The sequence below is a fragment of the Arachis ipaensis genome, chromosome B06 (genome assembly GCF_000816755.2).
Source record: "Arachis ipaensis cultivar K30076 chromosome B06, Araip1.1, whole genome shotgun sequence".
Lineage (NCBI taxonomy): Eukaryota > Viridiplantae > Streptophyta > Magnoliopsida > Fabales > Fabaceae > Arachis > Arachis ipaensis.
The window spans coordinates 38,009,463-38,018,330 of NC_029790.2; positions in this window are offsets into that span (position 1 = coordinate 38,009,463).

Sequence of the window (8,868 nt, forward strand, 5' to 3'; positions counted from 1 at the left end):
AGCTAGAATTAGGATTTTTATTTAATTTGTTTTTCATTTCAATTTCATTTTATTTTGTAAAAAGCCTATATAAAGGCATCACTCTCATTTTCAAAAGGGGAGCTCGATTAGAAAAGAGGCTAGCTCCAATAGGGAGTTGTGCACTCTTTAGTTTTCATTTTGCTTTCTTTCTTAGTTTTCTTCTCTGTTTTGAAATTTTGGATTGAGATTGGAAGGAATTCTGTTTTCATTCTCCATCTGCAACTTCTCTTGTTCTTTTTCTGCAATTTACTCTTCCATTTTCATTTTGCAATTGTTCTTGTTGGATCAAGGAAGGATTTGAGATCTAGACTTGTTTTCTAGTCTCTTCCACTCCTGAGATCTTCAACCTTCTTTTAAATTGCTGCAAATTAAGCATTGCTTTTCTGTCTTTACGATTCTTCAAGGCATTTTACTCTTCTGTTTAAATCTGTTGCATGATTTTGCATCTTTTACTTCTCTGTTTGATTGCTATTTACACTTTCCTGTTGAATTTTACATTTCCAGCACCCACTCCCTTTATATTTCATGCAATTTATATTTCTTGTCATTTAAGATTTTTGCAATTTACATTTCTTGCTCTTTAAGTTTCTGTCCAATTTACTTTCTGCAATTTATAATTTCTTGTCATTTACTTTCTGCTGCTTCAATTGTCACTCAAATCACTCAATGTTAGCTTGAATAAACTAATCACCCACTAAAGTTGCTTGATCCATCAATCCCTGTGGGATCGACCTCACTCTAAGTGAGTTTTACTACTTGATACGACCCGGTACACTTGCCGGTTAGTTTTGGGTGTTTTGGAAAATTCGTTTTTCCACAAAAATACCATCAATATATATATATATATATATAATGTATGAGCTTAGAACTATCGTAAGCTCTGCTTAACTTTTGCTTTACGACGCGAGGTAAAGCTTAGGCTAATTAGGGTATTACATATCTCAAGATCCCAAACTTTGTTTTTGCATCCGTCTTCTAGTTGATTACCAAGGTTCTATCCGGGTGACAAGATGTCAAAATTCTCTTTTAATTGTCAAACCATCTTCTTAGATCCATTGAATCAAGCATTGTGCCAGCCTTGGAACTCCAACCTTGAGGTTTCAACCCTAATGAGCCTTGACTTATGTCGCTAACCACTAACCATCTCTCTCTTACTCATCAATCCACAAAGAGCCCTAAATTGCCCATTCGTTTCTAGCAAACCGTATTCAAGTGGACCAATAAAGTTGAAGGATAACATTTTTACCCACTCAAATGGTGTGTTGGATGGTGACTTAGCAAGGAATATTTCCAATGGATGTGCTATGGTTGTTCCCTCTCCCTTTGACTTTTTGATGAGCGGATAATTTATACGCTTTTTGGCATTATTTTTACATAGTTTTTAGTATGATTTAGTTAGTTTTCAGTATATTTCTATTAGTTTTTTAATAAAAATCATATGTCTAGACTTTAATATGAGTTTCTGTGTTTTTCTGTGATTTCAGGAATTTTCTGGCTGAAATTCAGGGACTTGAGCAAAAATCTGATTCAGAGGCTGAAGAAGGACTGCAGATGCTGTTGGATTCTGACCTCCCTGCACGCAAAGTGGATTTTCTAGAGCTACAGAAGTCCAAATGGCACGCTCTCAATTGCTTTGGAAAGTAGACATCCAGGGCTTTCCAGCAATATATAATAGTCCATACTTTGCCTGAGTTTAGATGACGCAAACTGGCGTTTAACGTCAGCTTTCTGCCCTATTCTGGAGTTAAACGCCAGAAACAGGTTGCAAATTAGAGTTAAACACCAGAAACAGGTTACAACCTGGCGTTTAACTCCAAAAAGAGTCTCTACACATGAAAGCTCAATGCTCAGCCCAAACACACACCAAGTGGTCCCGGAAGTGGATTTCTACATCATTTACTCATTTCTGTAAACCCTAGTAACTAGTTTAGTATAAATAGTACTTTTTACTATTGTATTTACATCTCTGGAGGTTTAGTTCTTAGATCATGGAGGCTGGCCATTCAGCCATGTCTAGACCTTGTTCTTATGTATTTTCAACGGTAGAGTTTCTACACACCATAGATTAAGGTGTGGAGCTCTGCTGTTCCTCATGAATTAATGCAAAGTACTATTATTTTTCTTTTCAACTCAAGCCTATTTCTTCTCTAAGATATTCATTCGCACACAAGAACATGATGAATGTGATGATTATGTGACACTCATCACCATTCTCACTTATGAACGCGTGCCTGACAAACACTTCCGTTCTACGTGAAAGCAAGCTTGAATGCATATCTCTTAGCCTCCTGATTTACGATCAGAGTCTTCGTGGTATAGGCTAGAATTATTGGCGGCCATTCTTGAGATCCGAAAGGTCTAAACCTTGTCTGTGGTATTCTGAGTAGGATCTGGGAAGGGATGGCTGTGACGAGCTTAAAACTCGCGAGGGCTGGGCGTAGTGACAGACGCAAAAGGATTACTGAATCCTATTCCAGTATGATCGAGAACCGACAGATGATTAGTCGTGCGGTGACAGCACATTTTGGACCATTTTCACTGAGAGGACGGGATGTAGCCATTGACAACGGTGATGCCCTACATAAAGCTTGCCATAGAAAGGAGTATGAATGATTAGATGAAGACAGTAGGAAAGCAGAGGTTTAGAAGGAACAAAAGCATCTCCATACGCTTATCTGAAATTCTCACCAATGAATTGCACAAGTATCTCTATCCCATTTTATATTTTAATTTAACTATCAATTCACCATAACCATTTGAATCCGCCTGACTGAGATTTACAAGATGACCATAGCTTGCTTCAAGCCGACAATCTCTGTGGGATCGACCCTTACTCACGTAAGGTTTATTACTTGGACGACCCAGTGCACTTGCTGGTTACTTGTGCGAATTTGTGACAAAGAACTAAGATTATGAACGTGCGTATAAAGTTTTCAGTGCCGTTACCAAGGAATGAACGATCACGATTTCGTGCACCAAGTTTTTGGCGCCGTTGCCGGGGATTGTTTGAGTTTGGACAACTGACGGTTCATCTTGTTGCTCAGATTAGGTAATTTTATTTTAATTTTAAATTTTTATTTTTATTCTTTTTATTTTCGAAAAATTTTCAAAAAAAAATATAAATTATTCTATGGCTTCAGAATTTTTAAGAATGAATTCTAGAGTTTCTTCATGATCTGTTGAAGCCTGGCTGGCTGTCAAGCCATGTCTAAATTTTTGGACTGAGGCTTCCACTTATCATGGCAAGAGTCCTTGGACTCTCAGTTAATCAGCTATTATATGCTTGATTTGTATCTGCTGAAGCTTGGCTGGCCATTGGCCATGTCTAGTATTTTGGACCGGAGCTTTCACTGAAAGCTTGGCTGGCTAGTGAGCCATGTCTAATTCCTGGACCGGAGCTTTAGACTAACATTGCATGATTCCTGGAATTCGCATTAAAAATTTTGAAATCCTTGATTTTCTTTTTCCAATTAATTTTCGAAAAAAAATACCAAAAAAATTTTACAAAATCACAAAAAACCAAAAATAATTTTGTGTTTCTTGTTTGAGCCTAGTGTCAAGTCATAAGTTTGGTGTCAATTGCATGTTTATCTCTTTCTTGCATTTTTCGAAAATTCATGCATTGCATTCTTCATGATCTTCAAGTTGTTCTTGATGAATCCTCTTGTTTGATCTTCATATTTTCTTGTTGTGTGTTGCATCTTGTTTTTCATATGCATTCTTGCATTCATAGTGTCTAAAAATTAAAAAATTTCTAAGTTTGGTGTCTTGCATGTTTTCTTTTCTTGAAAATTTTTCAAAAATAAGTTCTTGCTGTTCATCATGATCTTCAAAGTGTTCTTGGTGTTCATCTTGACATTCATAGTGTTCTTGCATGCATCATTTGTTTTAATCCAAAATTTTCATGCATTGAGTCTTTTTGATGTTTTTCTCTCTCATCATTAAAATTCAAAAATAAAAAAAAATATCTTTTCTTTTTTTCACTCATAAAATTCGAAAATTTGAGTTGACTTTTTCAAAAAATTTTAAAATCTAGTTGTTTCTTATGAGTCAAATCAAATTTTCAATTTAAAAATTCTATCTTTTTCAAAAATCAAATCTTTTTAAATTTCTTTTTCAAATCTTTTTCAAAATAAATTTCAAATCATATCTTTTTAAAACCATATCTTTTCAAAATCATATCTTTTCAAAATATCTTCTAACTTCATATCTTTTTAAAATTAATTTCAAAATCTTTTTCAAAACCACCTAACTATTTCTCTCTCCTAATTTTCGAAAATCACCTCCCTCTTTTTCAAAAATCTTTTTTAATTAATTAATTGTTTCTTCTAACTTTTTCAAATACTAATTAATAAATAAAATAAAAACAAAAATATTTTTCTTTTTTTTTCTTCTTCTAATTTTCGAAATTCTCTCCCCCTCATCTCTTTCTAATTATTTTATTTATCTACTAACACTTCTTTTCTTCTTAAAAATTCGAACTCTCTCCCTCTTTCTGTGTTCGAATTCTTTTTCTTCTCCTCTACTCACATAAAGGAACCTCTCTACTGTGGCAAATAGGATCCCTATTATTTTTTGTTCTCTTCTTTTTCATATGAGCAGGAATAAGGACAAGAACATCCTTGTTGAAGCTGATCCTGAACCTGAAAGGACTCTGAAGAGGAAGCTAAGGGAAGCTAAAGCACAACTCTCTGGAGAAAATCTGACAGAAATTTTCAAAAAAGAATGAGACATGGCCGAAAATAATAATAATAGTGGAGATGCAAGGAAGATGCTTGGTGACTTTACTGCACCAAATTCTAACTTACATGGAAGAAGCATCTCAATCCCTGCCATTGGAGCAAATAATTTTGAGCTTAAGCCTCAATTAGTTTCTCTGATGCAACAGAATTGCAAGTTTCATGGACTTCCATCAGAAGATCCTTTTCAGTTCTTATCTGAATTCTTGCAGATCTGTGATACTGTTAAGACCAATGGGGTTGATCCCGAGGTCTACAGGCTTATGCTTTTCCCGTTTGCTGTAAGAGACAGAGCTAGATTATGGTTGGACTCTCAACCTAAAGATAGCCTGAACTCTTGGGATAAGCTGGTCACAGCTTTCTTAGCCAAGTTCTTTCCTCATCAAAAGCTTAGCAAGCTTAGATGGATGTTCAAACCTTCAAACAGAAAGAAGGTGAATCCCTCTATGAAGCTTGGGAGAGATACAAGCAACTGACCAAAAAGTGTCCTTCTGACATGCTTTCAGAATGGACCATCCTGGATATATTCTATGATGGTCTGTCTGAATTATCAAAGATGTCATTGGACCATTCAGCAGGTGGATCCATTCACCTAAAGAAAATGCCTGCAGAAGCTCAGAAACTCATTGACATGGTTACAAATAACCAGTTCATGTACACTTCTGAAAGGAATCCTGTGAGTAATGGGACGCCTCAGAGGAAGGAAGTTCTTGAAATTGATACTCTGAATGCCATATTGGTTCAGAATAAAATATTGACTCAGTAAATTAATATGATTTCTCAGAGTCTGAATGGATTGCAAGCTGCTTCCAACAGAACTCAAGAGGCATCTTCTGAGGAAGAAGCTTATGATCCTGAGAACCCTGCAATAGCAGAGGTGAATTACATGGAGGAACCCTATGGAAATACCTATAATCCCTCATGGAGAAATCATCCAAATTTCTCATGGAAGGATCAACAAAAGCCTCAACAAGGCTTTAATAATAGTGGAAGAAACAGGTTTAGCAATAGCAAGCCTTTTCCATCACCCATTCAGCAACAAACAGAGAATTCTGAGCAGAATACATCTAGCTTAGCAAATATAGTCTCTGAGGCTCATCCGATGAGGATGAATCCATCATCCTTGGAATACCCTTCCTAGCCATAGTAAGAGCTGTGATTGATGTGGACAGAGGAGAATTGGTCCTTCAACTGAATGAGGATAACCTTGTGTTTAAAACTCAAGGATCTCCTTCTGTAACCATGGAGAGGAAGCATGAAAAGCTTCTCTTACTGTAGAGTCAACCAAAGCTCCCACAGTCAAACTTTAAGTTTGGTGTTGGGAGGCCACAACCAAACTCTAAGTTTGGTGTTGGGAGGTCCCAACAATGCTCTAAACATCTGTGAGGCTCCATGAGAGCTCACTGTCAAGCTATTGACATTAAAGAAGCGCTTGTTGGGAGGCAACCCAATGTTCTTTAATTATATCTATTTATTTTCTATTGTTATTTTATGTTTTTTTAGGTTGATGATCATGTGGAGTCACAAAAACTACTGAAAAATCAAAAATAGAATGAAAAACAGCTTTAAAAATAGCTCACCCTGGAGGAAGAACTTATTGGCGTTTAAACGCCAGTAAGAAGCATCAAACTGGCGTTTAACGCCAGAAAGAAGCATCAATCTGGCGTTAAACGCCAGAAACAAGCACCAAGCTGGCGTTTAATGCCAGAAACAAGCATCATCCTGACGTTAAACGCCAGAAACAGGCTACATTTGGGCGTTTAACACCAAAACCAAGCAGCAAGCTGGCGTTTAACGCCAGACATGCATACTAAGGGCTTTTTACACGCCTAATTGGAGCAGGGATGTTAAGTCCTTGACCCCACTGGATTTGTGGACCCCACTGGATCTGTGGACCACACAGGATCCCCTCAGGATCTGTGGACCCCACAGGATCCCCATCTTTTCTTCTCTCCTCTTCACACCTTTTCATAACTCTCTTCCCCAAATACCCTTCACCAATCACCTCAATCCCTCTTCCCCATCACCTCTGCACCACTCACATCCATCCTCTCTTCCCCAAAAACCCCACCTACCTCCAAAATTCAAACTCTTTTCCCTCCCAAACCCAACCCTAATGGCCGAACCCTAAACCTTCCCCCACTCCTATATAAACCCCTCATTCCTTCCTCATTTTCACAACACAACCCTTTCTTCTTCCCCTTGGCTGAATACACACCTTTCTCCCTCTCCTCCATTTTTCTTCTTCTTCTCCTTCTTTCTTTCCTCTTTTGCTCGGGGACGAGCAAACATTTTAAGTTTGGTATGGTAAAAGCATTGCTTTTTGTTTTTCCATAACCATTAATGGCACCTAAGGCCAGAGAAACCTCAAGAAAGAGGAAAGGGAAGGCAATTGCTTCCACCTCTGAGTCATGGGAGATGGAGAGATTCATCTCAAAGGTCCATCAAGACCACTTCTATGAATTTGTGGCCAAGAAGAAAGTGATCCCTGAGGTTCCTTTCAAGCTCAAAAAGAATGAGTATCTGGAAATCCAACATGAGATCCGAAGAAGAGGTTGGGAAGTTCTCACCAACCCCATTCAACAAGTCGGGATTTTAATGGTTCAAGAGTTCTATGCAAACGCATGGATCACTAGGAACCATGATCAAAGTGTGAACCCGAATCCAAAGAATTGGCTTACAATGGTTCGGGGGAATTACTTAGATTTCAGTCCGGAAAATGTAAGATTAGTGTTCAACTTGCCAATGATGCAAGAAAACGCACGCCCCTACACTAGAAGGGTAAACTTTAATCAAAGGTTGGACCAAGTCCTCATGGACATATGTGTAGAAGGAGCTCAATGGAAAGTTGACTCAAAAGGCAAGCTGGTTCAATTGAGAAGACTGGACCTTAAGCCTGTAGCTAGAGGATGGTTGGAGTTTATTCAACGCTCAATTATTCCTACTAGCAACCGGTCTGAAGTTACTGTAGACCGGGCCATCGTGATCCATAGTATCATGATTGGGGAGGAAGTGGAAGTTCATGAGATTATACCTCAAGAACTCTACAAGGTGGCTGACAAGTCCTCCACTTTGGCAAGGTTTGTGATGCCAGGGCATTTTGGCCAGTTTCACTGACCTTTTCTTTACTATTTTAGGGTAGTTTCATGCATTTTCTTAGGAAATAAGCAAGTTTTGGGTAGAATTTCACTTACATCTTGATTCAAGAAAACATTGTGCACTTTACATGATTTCATGAGAATTATGCATGAATTAAATGACAAATTGGATGATGCATGTCTCATGACTTGGATTAGAACTTTGATGCACTCTACTGCTTGATTTCAGGACAAAGAAAGCAAGGAAGAACCACGTTAATAGCCACGTTAGTCTAACTAACGTGACCACTAACGTGGAAAGAGAGCTAGCTTGCAACGTTAATGAGAAAAGTAATCGCCAATAATGTCCTCGAAGCCATCATAGCCCACGTTAAGAGCCACGTAAACTAAGTTAACGTGAACTCTAACGTGGAAGAAGAAAATGAAGCCAACGTTAGTGACACTCACCTTTGTCACTAACGTTGAACTAAGCTCATACTGGCCACATTAAGAGCCACGTTAACTCAATTAATGTGGACTCTAACGTGAGGAAGCAAAAGAATGGCCAACGTTAGTAACACTCACCTTTGTCACTAACGTTGGACTAAGCCACTTTGAGCCACGTTAGTTGCCACGTTAACTTAGTTAACGTGGACTCTAACGTGGAGGGAGCAAAGAATCGCCAACGTTAGTGACACCCACCTTTGGCACTATTGTTGGAATGAGCCACTATGAGCAACGTTAACTCCCATGTTAACTTAGTTAACGTGGAAGCTAACGTGGAGGAAAGAATGATGAGCCAACGTTAGTGACACTCACCTTTGTCACTAACGTTAGAGATGGCTATCACTACCACGTTAGAAGCCACGTTAACATAGTTAACGTGAACTCTAACGTGGGAAGTAGGGGCGCTTTGGAATGTTAGTGACAAAGGTAAGTGTCACTAACGTTCTCGAAGATTTGGCAAGCCTACATTAAAGGTCACGTTAGCCACACTAACGTGAACTCTAACATAGGGGGAAGGGAGGACT